A 19,066-nucleotide genomic window follows, 5' to 3' on the forward strand; every position below is an offset into this window, starting at 1 on the left:
CAGTCAGCTTTTATTGGCCTAACCGGTTTAAGCATTCTTTAACCTCTGGGTGGTCTTGGGTCGATTTGTGCCATTTTTCATTGTTCGTATACATGCCATTTGCACTGTGTTGAACGGAATATAGCCAACTTTCCCAAAAAAAAAGTCTGGTTACATATATTTCAAAATTCCAGTCTGACTCCCTTAAATTAGCTTCAGTGGCTGAGCTACAGATAAACTTACACTATTGGTCCTAGTGGTCGATTTGTGCCCCATTGAAACCCATTATAAACGCTATTTCCCATTCCACGGTCATTACAACCAAATAATGGGCCATCTTCCGAATGTTGGTGGTACTCGGGAGTCCGGGCCTTGGAATTGTATCTTTTGGGAAATATTTGATTTCTTTGTTTTTTGGGGCTAAAAAAACAGTGCGGCCATGTGACGAAACTGGGATATAAAGGGTTAAAATCCGCGAAATGTAATTAAAACTTGATATGAATATTTCAAGGAGAAGTAGGTCTAAAAGATTGGCTAATTTAAAGTGGAAAAAAATATTAATATATAGATATTTTATGGCACTTTTCATGGCGTGGTCGATTTGTGGCTCTAAGCCCAATAGTGTATGCATTTTTCTAGGACCCCCAAGAGGTTAACTGCCATGCTATCATTGTTGAGAGCAAAAATCACATTGATTTTTTAAAATGTGAAGTTTGATAAAGATTTACCTTTTTAAACTCCTTCAAAAATGTCTCCATTTGTAAACAGGTTATAGTAAATTCTTAGCCAAGACAGCTACTGGTTCTTCAGGAATGCCAATGACTAACAGATAGATTCCAGACTAATGCAACTAAATCATACTAAACTAAGTTGCCACGTACTGTGCTTAAACAAAACTGTGTGTACTCCCCTGCTGACCTGAACCCATGCTGCATTCAATGAACGCATCAGTTTGTCTCAGCACCTAAAGTCTTTCTGTCTTTCTCTTTCATGGACATGTGCTTTTTTAAAAGCATTCGTAATCAGTATGAATTTCATGATTGTTTGTATTTTACCGCCTAATTGGAGAAGTGATGACACACAGTCCTTTCACGTATTTGTTAATTACTTAACAAAGCCATTTTTACAGATCTACCTGCCACTGAGGAAGCATTGAAGATCTGTGTTGGGACACACACAGCGATCACACTACGTGATCTGTGTCCGAGTCCAGCTGTATTGCAGCATGCAGCAATCATACTAGTTGAACAAATTGCACTCTTAGGGCGAACACGCTTGGGCATCATAGCCTGAGGGTGTGACATTACGCTGTGATGGCTAGGCAGACACTTAAAAACCATGAGATAACATCATACACACCACAAATCATGTTTTCCTGCCCATATATAACACAAGCAGGCTAAGTTACTAAATAGCTACACCCTAGAGGAAGGTTTCCAAAAGGTCTGACCTAAATCTAAGCAAATATGGACAAAAGTAAAACACATTAAAAAAAATAAATACATAAAAAAAATGTGCATCAATTTGTGATGTATAGCACAATATGTTAGTTAGTTTCCCATGCATGAATGAATCCCACCAGGGCATCCCTGTAAGGGCTTTCCTCAAAATTTCCTCTAAAAATTAAAAAAAAAAGGGAAGATGAACATACACACTATAGTAAAGAGAGAGAGAGGTGGAGATGGAAGGAGGAAAAATTGTCAAGAATATGACTCATGTAATCTTGCTCCTCCAGACACACACAATCCACATACTCTTGAGAGCACATTTTATGTTGCACATGGTCAGAGTTTTTCCTCAGCTTGCGTTGCACTCGCTCTCCTCTCCTGGTCTGCTTTTCCCTCCTTCTCTCTCTCACTCTCAATCTGTGGGTTTCAAGTGCAAATGAATCCACACAGGATTATGCATAAGTACTTTGAAGTGTCAAATGATGGCCTCCTGTGGCTCAGTGCAGGAAACATGCAAACTGACAGACACAAGTAACATGCAATCTCACACCCATGTGTGTGCCTGTACATGCATGTACTTTTGTACATGGAATGGTCACTTCATATCCACTCATTCACACATACAGTAATAGTATTTGGTTAAGAAAACACATTTATATCTGGATCTAAAGGAAGACAGAGCATGGAAACATAAACATATATACAATTGTCAGCTATCTCACCTGCATTCTTGGACAGGAGTACCACATGCTAGTTAATAATTTGAGTTTACGGAAATGGTAGACTCAAATAACTAAGGTTAACTACTTTTGCCAGCATGCCCGTTTGCTTGTGTAATAGAGATGGTCAAGTGTGAAAAGTTCCTGGTTGAAAGCCTGTTTATTCTATTAAGGTATTTGTTGTCCTAGCAGCTTGTTGCTTGTTGCTATGAAGAACAAATATATGTTGCCACAAAAACAAGGGCAGGTAATTGAACATACACCCACCTCAACTTCTAATTTGACCAAAAGTTAGACTACACGTTAAAGTAATTCCATTTATGCTGGAGAGCATGTTGCTTAATGTTACGTTGGGTTTTTTTTTTTTGTTGTTTTGTTGTTTTGTTTTGTTTATTTCATAACACAATTTAAAGCTCAGCAATTTGATTTGTTCTGCTGAAATGTACTTTGGGAATCTTAATTTCGATATCTAAGGTTTTTTACCATGGTTCTTGGTAAAGGAATAGTTTTTAGTGGTGTAGTGCAAGCTCAAAGAATAACCTTCAGGATGCATTGTAAGTTTTGTTATTTTCTCTTTTTAATGTAGTTTCAAGATAATGTTGTTTTTGTGTTTGCTATGAGCATCAAATGTATCTGTCTGCTTAACATTTGCTCTCATTTGAAGCCCTGTACCTCCATTTCACTCTCTTTAATTCCAGTTTTCTTTCTCTCTGAGTCTATATCTCCCCCTGCTGTGCATCTCAATTCTATCACTCTAATAGCTCCCTACGCTGCAGGACACAAATGAGGACAGATGGAGACTAAAAATCTGTCTAAGAGCAACACTAGAGATGGAAAATGAGGAAAATAGGAACACAGAAGATTACTACAGGCGTAGAGAAAGCTCTCTTTCAATCCAACTTTGTCCAGCTATTGGTAGGATTTCTTGATTAGCCACTTCTTCTATCAGACATGTCGCCCAGGGATCTATACATCAATGATGGTTCCTCTTCTTGCTCTTCTTCTTTCTCAGGTGTCTGCTGCCTAAGGTATTCATTAAACACGTGATCAGTTATGCTTATCTTCATGATGGACTCATGGATCTATGTTCTTCTGGATAGTGGTTCTGACAGTCACTAGTACTCAGCCTCCCTCCTTCCGCTTAGCGTACAGTCTCATGGTGCCTAGATATTGTCTTTTCCATTCTGCTGGTGGTTGCAACCTTTCTAGTGGGTCTTCATGGTTTTCCATTGCCTGTAGGATTCCCACGTAGCTGTCATCGAAGTCTGCAACGTTGCCTTCTAGTAGTCCAATACCCCCAATCCTGACTACCTTCCCTCTCTTCGTTACCATCCGACTATACTTTACTAGTTTGAATGACATTCTAACGTCACTGTTGTAGATCCTTGTGGTGTGAATCAGTGAATCAATGTCTCATTCACTCCTGGCATACAGCTTGATGTCATCCATGTATAGTAGTTGGCTGATGATTGCTCCATTTCATAGTCAGTATCCATAGCCAGTTAATGATCTGACTGAGGGGATTCAGGTCTATGTAGAACAGCAGTGGGGACAGAGCATCTCCTTGGTAAATCCCCCAATTGATGAGGACTTTTGCAACTGGCTTAAAGGTGGTTCACCACATTCCCATTGACTTCCTGGTCAAGGCTCTTAGGGTCCTGTTGATCTTGTACAGTTCTAGGCATTCCATGATCCATGTGTGTTGCATTGAGTTGTAGGCTTTCTTGTAGTCAGTCCAGGTGGTGTACAGGTTGGTCAGTCTGGTCTTACAGTCTCAAGCAACTGTTCTATCTACCAGTAGTTGATGTCCAGTGTTTCTTCCCATTCCTTTCTGCGTCCCCACTTATGTATTGAACAATGTACCTGTTCATCTTAGCTGCTATGATTCCTGACAGGCAGGTTATTGGTCAGTAGTTTGACGGGACCAGTCCCTTCTGGGGATCCTTGGTGATCTGGACTGTCCGGCCTTCAGTTAGCCATTTTGGGTGTGTCTCATCCATTAGCAACTGGTTCACCAGCTGGAAACCTGCAGTCAGCTGAGACCGAAGAAGTCACTTAGATGAGTGACAAAAACGTTTCTCCCACTGAAAACGCTGCATCCAGATAAACAGAATCAACCTTTTGGGATTTACTTACCTGGATGAGTGAGCATGCATCACGAAATTTATCGAGAAATTAGTTTGATTAGATTTAAAAAATTCTCTACACAAATTCTTTGCTTCCATGTATAATGCACGTCTCACCTGGATTTGCGAGTAAAAACAGACCTGCAACACAAACGTATTTCCAAGCGGCCTATGAATAAAAATTAAAAAAAAAAAAAATAAGCCCATGTAGCTACCAGTTTTAAACAAAAGTATTGATAACACAATGGCAACAGTGATGATGATGCTGGCAGAGTTAAACAGATGGGAAGAAAAGCTAACTTTTTAGCTCCTCCATCCACTGCTGTTTCTTTTACACAGCAAAAAATCAGCAGTAAGCCTCCAGAAGTTGTATTAAAATATGCAGATAACGTGTTAACCTAGGCTGTTACCAAGTTTAAATTATACTGCTTACTGAAGGCTTTCAGATTAAAAGTGAGATGATATAAGCTATTTTATGAATTAAGGTACATTTATATTTAAAAATATAAAAATTAAAGCTTTTCTCACAAGCCAGTAAAAATGTACATGGACCATTAAACTAACCTGAGGGTTGTTAAGTTGGACACTGCATTATTATTAATATTAATTAATGACTGCACCATCATAACATCTGTTTTTAGCAACACAATACTGAAAGAGCATATGGGAGAAGGATGCAACCCATAACGGCAATGCTCAGTGGCTAGTCTGAGGGCAGACCACAGCGACCTCCCCGAACAGGGTCCAGTAACCATCACAGTGACAGATATTCAAGAAAGGGTCTCCAGTATAAAGAGTTGGACAGCACCAGGCCCTGACATGGTTCATGCTGAAGAAGCTGACTGCACTCCACGAGTGCCTGGCAGCACAAATGAACCAGCTGCTAGTTGACGAGAGACACCCGGAATGGCTAACCGAAGGCCGGACAGTCCTGATCCTCAAGGACCCCCAGAAGGGACCGGTCCCCTCCAACTACCGACCAATAACCTGCCTCAGCACCACGTGGAAGCTCCTGTCAGGTATCATAGCGGTTAAGATGAACAAACACATGGGTCAACACATGAGCGGGAACAGAAAGGGATGGGCAAGAATACCAGAGGTGCAAAACACCAGCTACTGGCAGACCAAGCAGTCAGCCGAGACTGCAGGACCAGACTGACCAACCTGTGCACTGCCTGGATTGATTACAAGAAGGCCTATGACTCAATGCCCCACACCTGGATCCTGGAATGCCTAGAACTATATAAGATCAACAGGACCCTGAGAGCCTTCATCAGGAACTCAATGGGGATGTGGCGGAGTCGGATGATAACAAAGAGAGGGAAGGTAGTCAGAACGTAGGGGATCAAACTACCAGAAGGCAACATTTCAGACATAGAGGACAGTTACAAGCTGGGGTAATAGGCTGGCCAAAGGAGGAGATAGAAGCCACTGACATCAAGACAAGAAAGCTCCTTACCATGCATGGAGGGTTTCACCCCAAGTCCAGCACCCTGAGGCTGTACGCTAAGCGGAAGGAAGGGGGCCTGGTGAGTGTCAGCACCACAGTCCAGGATGAGACAAGCAACATCCACGAATATATCACAAAGATGGCCCCAACTGACAGCGTGCTCAGGCAGCAGAAACCCAAGAAAGTGGAGGAAGGCGAGGAACCGTCATGGAAGGACAGGCCCCTGCACGGTATGTACCACCTGCAGATAGAGGAGGTGGCTGATATCCAGAAATCCTGCCAGTGGTGGGACAAAGCTCGACTGAAAGACAGCACGGAAGCATTAATCATGGCAGCACAGGAACAAGCACTAAGCACAAGATCCATTGAGGCTGGGGTCTATCACACCAGGCAAGACCCCAGGTGCAGGCTGTGTAAAGATGCTCCAGAGACAATCCAGCACATAACAGCAGGGTGTAAGATGCTAGCAGGCAAGGCATACATGGAACGCCCTAACCAAGTGGCCGGCATAGTGTACAGGAACATCTGTGCTGAGTATAACCTGGAAGTCCCGAGGTCAAAATGGGAGATGCCCCCAAGGGTGGTGGAGAATGACCGAGCTAAGGTCCTGTGGGACTTCCAGATACAGACGGACAAAATGGTGGTGGCTAACCAACCAGAGATAGTGGTGTTAGACAAACAGAAGAAGACGGCCATAGTGATCGATGTAGCGGTTCCGAATGACAGCAACATCAGGAAGAAGGAACACGAGAAGCTGGAGAAAGACCAAGGGCTCAGAGAAGAGCTCGAGAAGATGTGGAGGGTGTAGGTGAATCAGAGCACTAGGTGCAGTGACTCCTAAGCTAGGCGAGTGGCTCCAGCAGATCCCGGGAACAACAGCAGAGATCTCTGTCCAGAAGAGCGCAGTCCTAGGAACAGCTAAGAAACTGCGCAGGACCCTCAAGCTCCCAGGCCTCTGGTAGAGGACCCAACCTTGAAGAATTGACCACCCACAGGGGCGAGTGGGGAATTTTTTTTTTCATATATAATTCGTTTTTCCATTTTCACAAATAGTACATAATTACATAACATAATAAAGTGTACAGTTCGGGGCCATAAAAAAACTCCAAAAAAACCAACAAACCTCCCCCCCTACCCCCACAAAGCAATAAACAAACAACCCAAAAACAAAGCAAAAACAAAAACAAGCAAACAGACTGAGAACTAAGCACAAAACAAAACAGCAGTTCAGATCAATCTAAAAAATAAATAAAGAATACAGTACAGTACAATACTTACCTCCTATTAATGTAAGAAAGCTTTCCAAGAAGACAAAAAGATCATTTTTTTATGCTTTAGTTTAGATTGCGTATATATCTTATTTTATTTGACTTTGACCTTTGACTGTACTAGATATTATTTATATATTTTTTGTGTTTAAGAAATTGTTTTCTTTAAAAATGTAATTTCAATATGGGACGTACATACAATCAGAGGGTTTAGTTTTACGGATTTTGTATGAAACAGCCAGAGGCAGACCCGGTTGATGCTGTCCCTCAACCTCCAAGATTCAGACCAAAAAGAACTTCCAATGTTCAATCTCCACTCATTGCTGAACAATAATCAGGTGAAATCTTCTTAAACTTATTAGACAACGTCCTAAAACGCTTTTTGCACAAATACAAATGCCCAGTGTCTTCTGGACATTCCAGTAACCAGTAGCTTTATATTCATAAAGAATTGGTTATCAGCAGGCAGCAGAAACACAAGACTCACCAGGTCTTCCAAGAGGAACTCACACACCTCCTAGGTGTTCATTTTGTGCTAGGCCTGAGTCCATAAGTCAAGGACATTTTCCAGGAGATGTGAGAAATAGGCAGAGAGCAAGCATGGGAGGAAGCAGTACACTGTCTGCGAGAGAAGCACTCCTTGAAAGTGCCAGTAGTGCAATGTAGGCCTCTGCCTACAACTTGAAAGGAACTGCTTTCTGGTGTACCATTAGGGGCCGAAAACGCCTGGTCTTACTCAGAAAAAGAGACCCCCAAAGCAAATTATAGGGACATAGTTTGTCACTTAACTCATTGTTGTTAAGTGTTTTATAGTTCAAACTTAAAATTGTAATTCTAAAGCTTTTTTTAATGTAGATTTTGAATGCCTTATTTATTAAAAACCTGTCAAATTTAAATTTTGTTTGTTGTATTTTTCTGTTAATAATCCCCAATTACACACTCATAGTATAGTATACCAGATGTTGAAAGAAGTAGTAGTCCTGAAAAAAGGGGCAAAAGTGCATACTCGCAGCATATTTTTTGACACTTCTACAGCTAAAACAACAAAATAATTCCAGGGGTTAAAGGGTTAAACTTAAAAACACTGCAGTTTTAAATTAAGAAACCAATGAGCAGTTCATTTTGAAAGACCTGTGTTTTTTTTTTCTCTGGTGAATATTTATCATTGCTCATTAACAAGACAAAAGTATTTTCTTTAATCCGATTACTCAATTAATAATAATTGAGTAATTGATAGATTGCTCAATGACTAAAATAATCAATAGCTGCAGCTCGAATATATTTCTAAATATATATGCTATCCCCTAATTGGACTATTTGAATGAAGAATGGGAAACCCTTAAAACGGCATCTGCATTCACCACACATATGCATTGTTGTCCTCCAGCAGTGAGAGAGAGGTGGGAAAACAAGTCGTATCATAGTCTGAACTATAAACGAGCTGAAGGGGACAATAGTGATTCAGTACAGTGAGTTCACTTTAGCAGTCCATTAATAAAGATATTTTTCCTTCAGGTACTGAATAGCGCACTAAGTGGTAATCACTTTAAATTAGGCAACTGGATTTTCAACAAATTTCATTACACTCACAGGCTCAAATTAATCAAAAGAATCAGCTATTACAGCTTGTGACATAAGTGACAGTAAGTGACAGTAAATCAAGAAAATAGTGAAAATTGAGATAGATATAAAAATGAGACAGAGAGATAGAAGAGAGGAGGAGAGTGCAAATCAGCAGATTTCTGGCATCGCAGCCTAGGAGTCAGGCGAGTCTGAAATGCAAATTAACCCCAAATCTGTTTTCTGCTCTTCCTCTATGGAATCACAGCTTTCTAGCATGCCAGCTTCCCTACCTGTCAGTCCTCTCATAATTCACTCTTCATTCCTCCCTCTGCTCATCCTTTTTTATTGTGCCCCTTTTCCTCTCTCTCCGTTTGCAGTGCTCATGTTTCCAATTTAGGTTAAACCCAGAAGTAGAAATGTTTTTTCTAGGTGGATATTTTATGTAGAGAGCAATAATAACTTAAAGAAAGTTGTGTTTTAAATTAATCAGAAGTTTCTTTAAGTCTATTTTTCCACTAATGCTAGATGGCATATTTATTATCTCGGTATTATATTTGTATAGTATTCATATATTACTATTCTAAACTGCTCAAAATAACTCGAGGAACACTTACATAACACATGCAATCTTAATGAATGAAACATTCATGATGAAAATCTTAACTCCATTACACAATTTGTTCAGTGTAAAATCTCGTGAATATAGCAAAGGTCAGTGGAAACCAAGATCATTAGCAGTCAACCACATTCTTTTCTACTGTCCAGATACTCAACTCCCAAGATCTTTCAGCATTTGTGTTTTATGCCTTCCAATCATTGTGGAAAAATGACAGGAATGCATCATTGGAAAACATATATAGTGACTATGGAAAAAAATAGAAATGTTGCTTGTTGACTTGCATGGAAGAAATAGTCACATTAGTCATATAATAGTCATCTAGTCCTGTATTACGTAAAGGACTCTACAAGGGCGAGCCCAAATAGCAGATGAAAGCTTATTTGTTTAAACAACCAAAACATGTTCCCATTCAACTTCTATGAAAATCACTGTCTTCTTGCAAAAAATGACAGATGAAAAAAAAAATAATAATATGTAATCTAATATATATGAAGGCAACACTAATTACATAAAATGTATATATTGATATGAGCTTACTCTACAAATCTACCTATGAAGTTTTTTTTTCATCCTCCAAGGTCTCCAAGGTAAACTTGGTGTTAACCGTTGATGTTAGCATGAGCGACATCTCTAAATATGTTCAAAACATCAACTGTCTTACTCATGAACAGTAATAAAAATGCCCCTGTCATTCATTCTCTCTTTTTCTACGTTCTTTTGAAATATTTCTGCCCATGGTCTCTTGCAACCACGCCTTGAAATAATGAGGCCATAGTATCAAAAGTGTGAAACCTCTGTCTTTGTTTCTCTTTGTCTCCCTCTTGCTGTCTCTTCCTCGTTTTTGCTTTGTTTGTAGGCTGTACATTTTTTTTTATTATTCTGTGGTGTTATTGTTGTCACTGGCAGCCAACTCAGGGAGCTGAGAAAGGCCAAACAACGGTTTTGAAAAGGTTTCTGAAAGTGCTTCTTGAAAACGTCAGCCCAGGCCCTTATCTGCCTTATACCACCAAACAACACTGGCACTTGTCAGTGCTTCATTCTTCACCCTAACATGCAACACAACCTGCCATTGGTACCTTTCATTTCTGTCTTATTTTGTTTTCCTTCCCTCTTTCTTGCTCTTTCATCTTGCTCATGTTCTCCAGACTACCCCCCCCCCCCCCCCCCACACACACACACACACCCACCTCCCCTCCCTTGGGTATTTAGACCCTTTTTTGGCGTCACCCATTCTCTTCTATTTTACCCTCTATTCTATTGTCTTGGACCGTTATTTCTGTTTTTCTGTTCTTTATTTATCGCCTTTATTTCCTTTTTTGTTTCTCCCATCTCTCTTTTCTGGCCTCAGTTTTATTACCTTAATGTTTGCCATGTATCATACTTTACTTTTTTTTTCTTAGCACTTGTGTCCTGGTATCATGCACAAAACAGGCAAAACTACTGATATTAAAAAATAGAATAGAATAGAATAGAATAACCCTGTGTTGTCATTGTACACGTACAACAAAATTGTGGAATTATGTATACATCAGAAATAGATACAGCTTTGTTTGTTTGTCCCTGAAGTGCAACCTGAAACTACTTCTCATCAAGTCTGCCAAGATTTGGGAACTGACAGTCCTTACACAGCTTGTTCCTGACAGATGGGTGGCATTTTGAAGTGGGGAAGCCATAGGATCCCTTAGTCAACTCTACTAATCATCAATAAAACATATTTTGGTGCGGGGAAAAAGAGTGAGAGTTCAGTAACCGTTAGACGTGTATTGTGTGCGTGGCTAAAATGAAAACAGGCTAATCTAACAGTTTATTTCAGTCCTAATTGTAACCAGAGTGAAATTAAGATGTCCACAGTCAGTGTCTTTCGCACATATTCTAACTTATGCTGGGGTTTAAAAGATTGACTTTAGTAATCAGACCATGTTTGTTTTCCTTTCTGTAAATATCCACCACCTTTAATGGAATACAAAAGAGAAAAATAAAGAGATCACAGGTTTTGACCTGCAGTGGTCAATGTGAGCAGTTTAGTTTTTAATATAAAATCTTAAGGAGTTTAGAAAAAAACAGCTAGATATCAATCTTCACGGCGCTGATCAGGCATGTGCCTGAGATTGCATTAAACCACATTCAGTGTATATACTTGAACTGAAATTTTTATTCAAATAAATAAAAATCAAATCATATGACAAAAAAAATGCATGGATGTGGATGGATGTCACTGACTATTTATCTTAGATTCAATCTTCCAGTTACACCTGGATGGGATCTCCAGCTCCCACGGCCAGCATGGTGCCACTGTGAGTGCGCTGAACAGCAGGTGAGTGCTCAGTGGAGGGTTCTGTCATTTCAGCTGCTTTTCAACAGACTTTCAACAGTTTCTGAGTATGACATTACTGAGCATATTCAATTTTTAGAATAACAAGACAATTTTAATAATTTCTCTGTCTGTCCTAATGACATGTGATGTGGTATGATGTAACCCTAAGCCTGTATGACACCGTCGTCAAGTCTGCATATGTGAAAGACTTTCAGCTCGTTTTGGAAAAACAAGTAAAAAAGTAATATGAAAATCAGAGGTTATCTGCTGCTTGGATAGTATACATTGGACACATGTTCCTAAATTTTATTTATAACAAAAGCCTATTAAAAGTTTCACTTGTTTATCAGTTTTACTTAATGCCTTTTAGTTTATAAGCATTTGCTGCAGAGATAAGTTTGAGGGTCAGAGAAGCCTAATTGTGACAAGAATGTGCTCTTTTTGCAGTCTCACAAATACATCTTTTATATATGTTTTCTGTGCTTGCTATAGTGGAATATCATTTTGCACTAAACATCACTCATTGCTCCCTTTCACTCTCTACTTATCACCTTGTTCTGCATCTCTCCACGGTCTCTGTACCACTCTCTTAATCTTTTCTCATTGCACCAACGTCCTTCTTCCTCGACATCATAACCTTTTTTTCCACCCATCTCCCTGTCTCCCACATCTATGTCTGTCCCTTTCTAACTTTGCTCTTTGGATGCTTTACTTACATGATGAATTATCACTTGTCACTTTCCCGTCTCATTTCCATTTCATTCCCTTCTGTGTCTCCCACGTTCTTCTACAATCATTCCTTAATCTCACTCTCTTTTCTCACCTTATACCCTTTTTCCTCTGTCCTAGACTCAACAGAAAATTGATTGCTTGTTCTAATACCCACATAAATCTACCAACCACAGGTTGTGGCCACACAACTCGTTTTGTAGGATGTCATACTGTCTGGATTATATTTGTGGCAACATTTTTCTACTGTAAGAAGTGACTCATTTCAGTGAGACAGCGGAGGTGGGGTTTACATCCTGAGCCCTATGTGTGACTAATGACCTATTTAGTTCGAAGGACTCGCTCTTGCTGTCTTTTATTGTGTCTTCCTTGTACCTTTCTGGGGTGTTTTATGTCTCATTTCTCTTTTTATTGCTACACAGTCTCTTTTTGTGGCGTCTTCGATCGTTTCCATTTCTGCACTTGCCTTTTTCTCACCGTCTCCATTTTTTGCTGCACGTTTTCTCATCTTTCCTCTTCGCTCCTTCTCTGTTTCACTTACTGCCAGCTTCTTTCTCCATTTCCATCTTTTCTGCTATCTCACCAAATTTGTCTTTTCCCGACTCATCTCTGCCTCTGTTGCTTCACTCCCATTTCTCCTTCTCTCTTCTTCTCCTCATCTCTCGCTCTCTCATGCTTTTCTCTCCCTGCTGGAGGTATAAATAGGACTCCTAATAAAGTGCTAATTAATCTCCGGTGACAAAATCAAAGAAAGCACATCTGCATTGCTGAGAGGCGCAACGGAGGGAGAGAGGGGGAAAGGAAAGGGGATAGACAGGAAGGAGGGGCGAGGCAGGAGAAAGGAGAGAAAACATGCTAATGAGAAATTAGATGTGGAAAGAATTAGAATACAAGGTGAGAGATCGAGAAACAGATTTAGGCTTTCAAGGTTTGGAACATCTTTTGGGAAGTTATAATTTAATCATGTAAATATAATATACAGCCTTGAGAATTTGAACTTCTGTATTCTTTGAAAAAGGAAAAACCAGCATCTGTGTTTCTATGTGTTTCTCAAATCAGGTTGGTATACTCAACTTTATCCATAATCATTTTTGTTGACTGTTTAAGTGGTAATCAAACTAAATCCCAAACTTTACCCTAAATTTTTTTTGACTGCGGTAAGTCTACATGGTAAATATCAACACGTAGGAGTCAGCAGGATGAAATATATAGAAGCATAACTGCTGACAAAATAAATGATGATAGCATTAGCAGTCAGAGACAGAATGAGGTAATATGTTAGAGCACAGGGGTGCAGTTATTTTAAAAGAGATGCAAATGGTGAGAAGATACTTCCCAGACCAGTCACTGAACAATATGATGGAAGTGACAGAGAACATTCAGAGCCGTCACAAGGATTTTTAAAAGGATGCAAAACGTGCAGCATAATTTGGAGACACATGACTCATCTATCAACTTTCATCAACTTTCATTTAGATTCAGCAAGCTAGCAACTCCGTACGGTCATCAATCAGACAATTCTTGTAACTGTAATTAAAGTTCACATCCTAACTATGTCTAATTATCATATTTCTATTGTCATTTCATTGCCTTAATGCATTCTTGGACTTGGCACAACATATTGTATTACTCATATTATATCAGAGCAATGAAAAAATGTTTATCACTGAGGGATGAAAAACTTCATATCATATACACCTCATGTACAAACATAAAACCCTTCAATGACTTTAAAAAATACATCATTGCAGCTATTATATATATATATATATATATATATATAGTGGGGCAAAAAAGTATTTAGTCAGCCACCGATTGTACAAGTTCCCCCACTTAAAATGATGACAGAGGTCAGTAATTTGCACCAGAGGTACACTTCAACTGTGAGAGACAGAATGTGAAAAAAAATCCATGAATTCACATGGTAGGATTTGTAAAGAATTTATTCGTAAATTAGGGTGGAAAATAAGTATTTGGTCACCTCAAACAAGGAAAATCTCTGGCTCTCACAGACCTGTAACGTCTTCTGTAAGAAGCTTTTCTGTCCCCCACTCGTTACCTGTATGAATGGCACCTCTTTGAACTCATCATCTGTATAAAAGACACCTGTCCACAGCCTCAAACAGTCAGACTCCAAACTCCGCCATGGCCAAGACCAAAGAGCTTTGGAAGGACACCAGGAAAAGTATTGTAGACCTGCACCAGACTGGGAAGAGTGAATCTACAATAGGCAAGCAGCTTGGTGTGAAAAAATCAACTGTGGGAGCAATCATCAGAAAATGGAAGACATACAAGACCACTGATAATCTCCCTCGATCTGGGGCTCCACGCAAGATCTCATCCCGTGGGGTCAAAATGATCATGAGAACGGTGAGCAAAGATCCCAGAACCACACGGGGGGACCTGGTGAATGACCTGCAGAGAGCTGGGACCAAAGTAACAAAGGTCACCATCAGTAACACACTACAACGGCAGGGAATCAAATCCCGCAGTGCCAGACGTGTTCCGCTGCTGAAGCCAGTGCATGTCCAGGCCCGTCTGAAGTTTGCCAGAGAGCACATGGATGATACAGCAGAGGATTGGGAGAATGTCATGTGGTCAGATGAAACCAAAGTAGAACTTTTTGGTATAAACTCAACTCGTCGTGTTTGGAGGACGAAGAATACTGAGTTGCATCCCAAGAACACCATACCTACTGTGAAGCATGGGGGTGGAAACATCATGCTATGGGGCTGTTTTTCTGCCAAGGGGACAGGACGACTGATCCGTGTTAAGGACAGAATGAATGGGGCCATGTATCGTGAGATTTTGAGCCAAAACCTCCTTCCATCAGTGAGAACTTTGAAGATGAAACGAGGCTGGGTCTTCCAACATGACAATGATCCAAAACACACCGCTCTGGCAACAAAGGAGTGGCTCCGTAAGAAGCATTTGAAAGTCCTGGAGTGGCCTAGCCAGTCTCCAGACCTCAACCCCATAGAAAATCTGTGGCGGGAGTTGAAAGTCCGTGTTGCTCGGCGACAGCCCCAAAACATCGCTGCTCTCGAGAAGATCTGCATGGAGGAATGGGCCAAAATACCAGCTACTGTGTGTGCAAACCTGGTAAAGACCTATAGTAAACGTTTGACCTCTGTTATTGCCAACAAAGGTTATGTTACAAAGTATTGAGTTGTATTTTTGTTATTGACCAAATACTTATTTTCCACCCTGATTTACGAATAAATTCTTTACAAATCCTACCATGTGGATTCATGGATTTTTTTTCCACATTCTGTCTCTCACAGTTGAAGTGTACCTCTGGTGCAAATTACTGACCTCTGTCATCATTTTAGGTGGGGGAACTTGCACAATCGGTGGCTGACTAAATACTTTTTTGCCCCACTGTATAATGTCATTATCATGTGTATTGATATATTAAAGGAAAAAAAAGTGTCAGCCACCACAAACCATCAGGACATGTTCAACAGTGTTCTTGAAAGGATTTGGTCATTTGGTCTATTTCAAGCTTGAAATAGATTAAAAATCTCCAAAACCTGATCGTTTGAGTTGAGATCAGGTGATGCTAAATCATCCTGGAAGAGGCTACTCCTCTCAGTATATCTCAATATATTTCACTATATGATGAAGTTTAACTTTGTATTATCTGTAGTTACCTTTCTTTTTATTGAAACAGACTGTCACAGCAAAATGACATTAAAATAATAAAAACTGTTTTTTCCTGTGAAAAAACAAATAAAACCAATAAAACCTTTAACTAAAACAGTTCACATGACCCAATTTTACATGACCGGGCTTTTGCACAGGCCTGATAAATGTGGAGGCTTAAGTCAGGCTGGGCAAATATAAGAAAAAGACTATATAAAACCTCATTTAAATTTCCAGATCATAAATCAAAAAGGTTGAAACAGATGATCCACTGTGATGACACTAAAGGGACAAAAAGGCAAAAACAAGAAATGGCCTAATATACTCATTTTATTTCTGTTCTTTCTACATATTATAAAAAAAAGTATAATTCCTGTAATTGTTTTGACTAAGGATATAAAAAATGATTATTCTTTATTTGCAAAACAGACTACTTGAGAATAGTAGAGAATTATTGGAGAATATGGCACTTTTATAGATTCAAAAAATGAAGTGGACATATTCTTGAACATTTTTTCTTTCATTATTTAAAAATTTAAGAGTTCTTTAAACACTGTTTCCCATTTCTCTCATATATAAAGAGCAGAAGGTCTTTATAAGTGTGATATATTTCCCTTTGGAACTTGCAGATATACTGTTCAAACTTGGAGAAATGTCAGGCACGCTAGAAGTTCCCAGCCAACAGGCAACTTATCAGCAAAATAACCATGAGCTATCTGAAGAAATGATAATCAATTTTCAAAGCTACAGTTGTCCTTAGTTAGTTAGTCCCCGAAGATCATTGTGTAATGGATGTGATGTGACTTCACAGGCAAATCTGAAGGTACCGATATCTTTGATATCTTTTTTATTCTGTCTATTTGGTCTCTTATCTTATTGGACGATGTTGTGTATATACGTTATGTTCACATATGTATGCTTGTGTGTGAATGTGTACAGTTTTGTATATGTATGTGCCAACATATTTGCATGTACATTATATGCTATATACTCTTAAATGTCTTACAATTCTTTTTTAAAATGTTTTCTTTCTATTTTAATTCTTTTATTATATTATCCCTCTGTTCAGCACTTTGGCCGACACTTGATGTCTTTTAAATGTGCTATATAAATAAAGATGACTTGACTTGACTACTGGAATTACAAGTCAGCAGTGAGACATTCTGGAGGAAAGAAGAAAAGAAATAACAGACAACCTGTAGCCCCTGCAGCACTACAACGCTGAGCTACATTGTGGACAAACACCAGATTTTGCATCAACAACTAGAGGGTCTTGGTTTTTTGAGAGTGAACAAAGGAACAGTTTTAACTTGGAGCAATATAGAAAGTGCAAGAGAAATAGGTTCCTTGTTTTGGCAGAGATACATCTTGCTAACCCACAACAACACAGAGAAGACGATGATCTGATTTTTTTTTTAATCCTGCCAGACAGGACAGCTCTGAATGCTCTGTTGTGCCAAACACATCTATAATAATAATAATAATCTGATTTTAATTCAGATCTCTGAGCTACAAACAGGGAAAAAAAATATAAACATTAATGGTTTTATGTGTTTAAACTGTTGTATTATACTTATTGATGTTTTATTTAAGAACATATGTAAGTTAAAGTGTCCTGTAAAAAGCAGATGCTTGAGTCCTTAGAGCATATGTTACAAAGCACACTTTTTCAACAAGATTTTTTTAATGTTTTCTTTTATGGTTCTATTAAAAAAAATAAGTAAATAAATAAAAACAAACAAACAAACAAATTATAGCCAATTAGGAACAAAAACATGCAGTGGTACTTTGCTCATATTCTTGCTGTACTATTGTGAAAAAAAGAATATTATGTCAGTTTTTAAACAATGAAAAAGCCTTTGGCAGTGCTTGTAATGAAACACTGTTTCATTAGAATGTAGCTGAATCAAATCTTTAATGGGGGAGACTCTAAAACAGGAGGAGTTGTTTACCAACTAATGAGGCAAGTGAACAATTAAAATTTTATGATACCCTATGTATAAATACTGATTATTGGCCCATTATGTTACTCTAGAAATTCCAGTTAAAGTAACATCCAATTTAAACTTTCAGCAGTGTTCCAGTTTAAATCTTGCATGGGGCACAATATCTTATGTAAGGTTTAGCAGACAGAATTTAATTTTACATGCCTGCCTAGCTTTGAACAATGGCATGCGTCACTGATCTTTATTACAGATTTTTTCCGAACTGTTGGAGAGCATCTATCTAATTTAGTCATAGTGTATCTAACTTCAAAATATTAATATATGTAATCCTAATCTGTTAAATCTAGAGTATTTCATTTACTGTACTCTTTAAACTGTATATATTGTGAGTGTGGAAGGCAGTTTAGACTGAGGAAACCGCTGCAGTAAAATATCAGATTTGTTTGCTACAAGTGTCACAGGCTAAACTCTGTTTTAGTTTAGATCGAAAAATAGGGAATATGATGATTTATATTTAAAACTTCGGTGCAGTAAAGCAACTTCGTCTTTCACTTCCGCTGGGTATTCAGATTGTTATTATTGTCATAATAACCCCAGGGTGAGGTGCAGTGCGCCCTGTCAGACCAATAGGCGGCGTTTTGTCCCCATTTGCTTCCCTTTCCACTGCGTCTTCAGACTTCACTTCAAAGCATTAGATTTCCAAATTCATAAATAAATCAGCAGTAGAGGGAGAAAAAAGAAGGGAAAAAAAACTGCATATCCCTCTCCTACCAACACAGACAGAAACGACTGGAGGAGCGTCGCATGCAGACGACTGAACCAACGATAGAAATCCCTGAAAGACGTAATAATATTGCTGCATCGGTGCAAAAACTGAAAAAAGCAGCAGGAGAAAACATCCCAGGAGGCCACTTTAAAACGAACTTTCAGTGCCACGCTGCACGAGGTGACAAATTAAGATCAAAGAAATATTATCCAAGCTTCAAACCCATCAAGTTATGCCTTGAAACTCAACACTGACTTACAGAATCTTAGAAATACTGCATTACATCGATGGGAGCAAAATAAAAAAAGAAAAAAAGGCTATAATAAGTATATTATCATATAATCATATCTCAAAACTGATGACTATAGCTATCATAAAGCTCCATCTGTTAGCGAGAAGTGACACGATGAATAAATAACTAACTTTAAATTAATTTTGTTTATATTTTTCTATGATCGATACAAATACAAAAAATACACAGTGAACCATTTACT

At 38.9% G+C, this 19,066-nt stretch overlaps 1 protein-coding gene across 6 annotated transcripts in view; it reads right to left on the reverse strand.

The window, feature by feature from the left end:
- The window catches only part of grip2b (glutamate receptor interacting protein 2b), a 287,364-nt gene that overhangs the window by 78,742 nt on the left and 189,556 nt on the right, over positions 1 to 19,066 (reverse strand). The gene's annotated exons all lie outside the window — the stretch shown is intronic.

The sequence above is a fragment of the Mchenga conophoros genome, linkage group LG5, assembly GCF_057382185.1.
Source record: "Mchenga conophoros isolate Kocher_MC1m ecotype Shallow Benthic linkage group LG5, M_conophoros_male_GT1.1, whole genome shotgun sequence".
NCBI lineage: Eukaryota > Metazoa > Chordata > Actinopteri > Cichliformes > Cichlidae > Mchenga > Mchenga conophoros.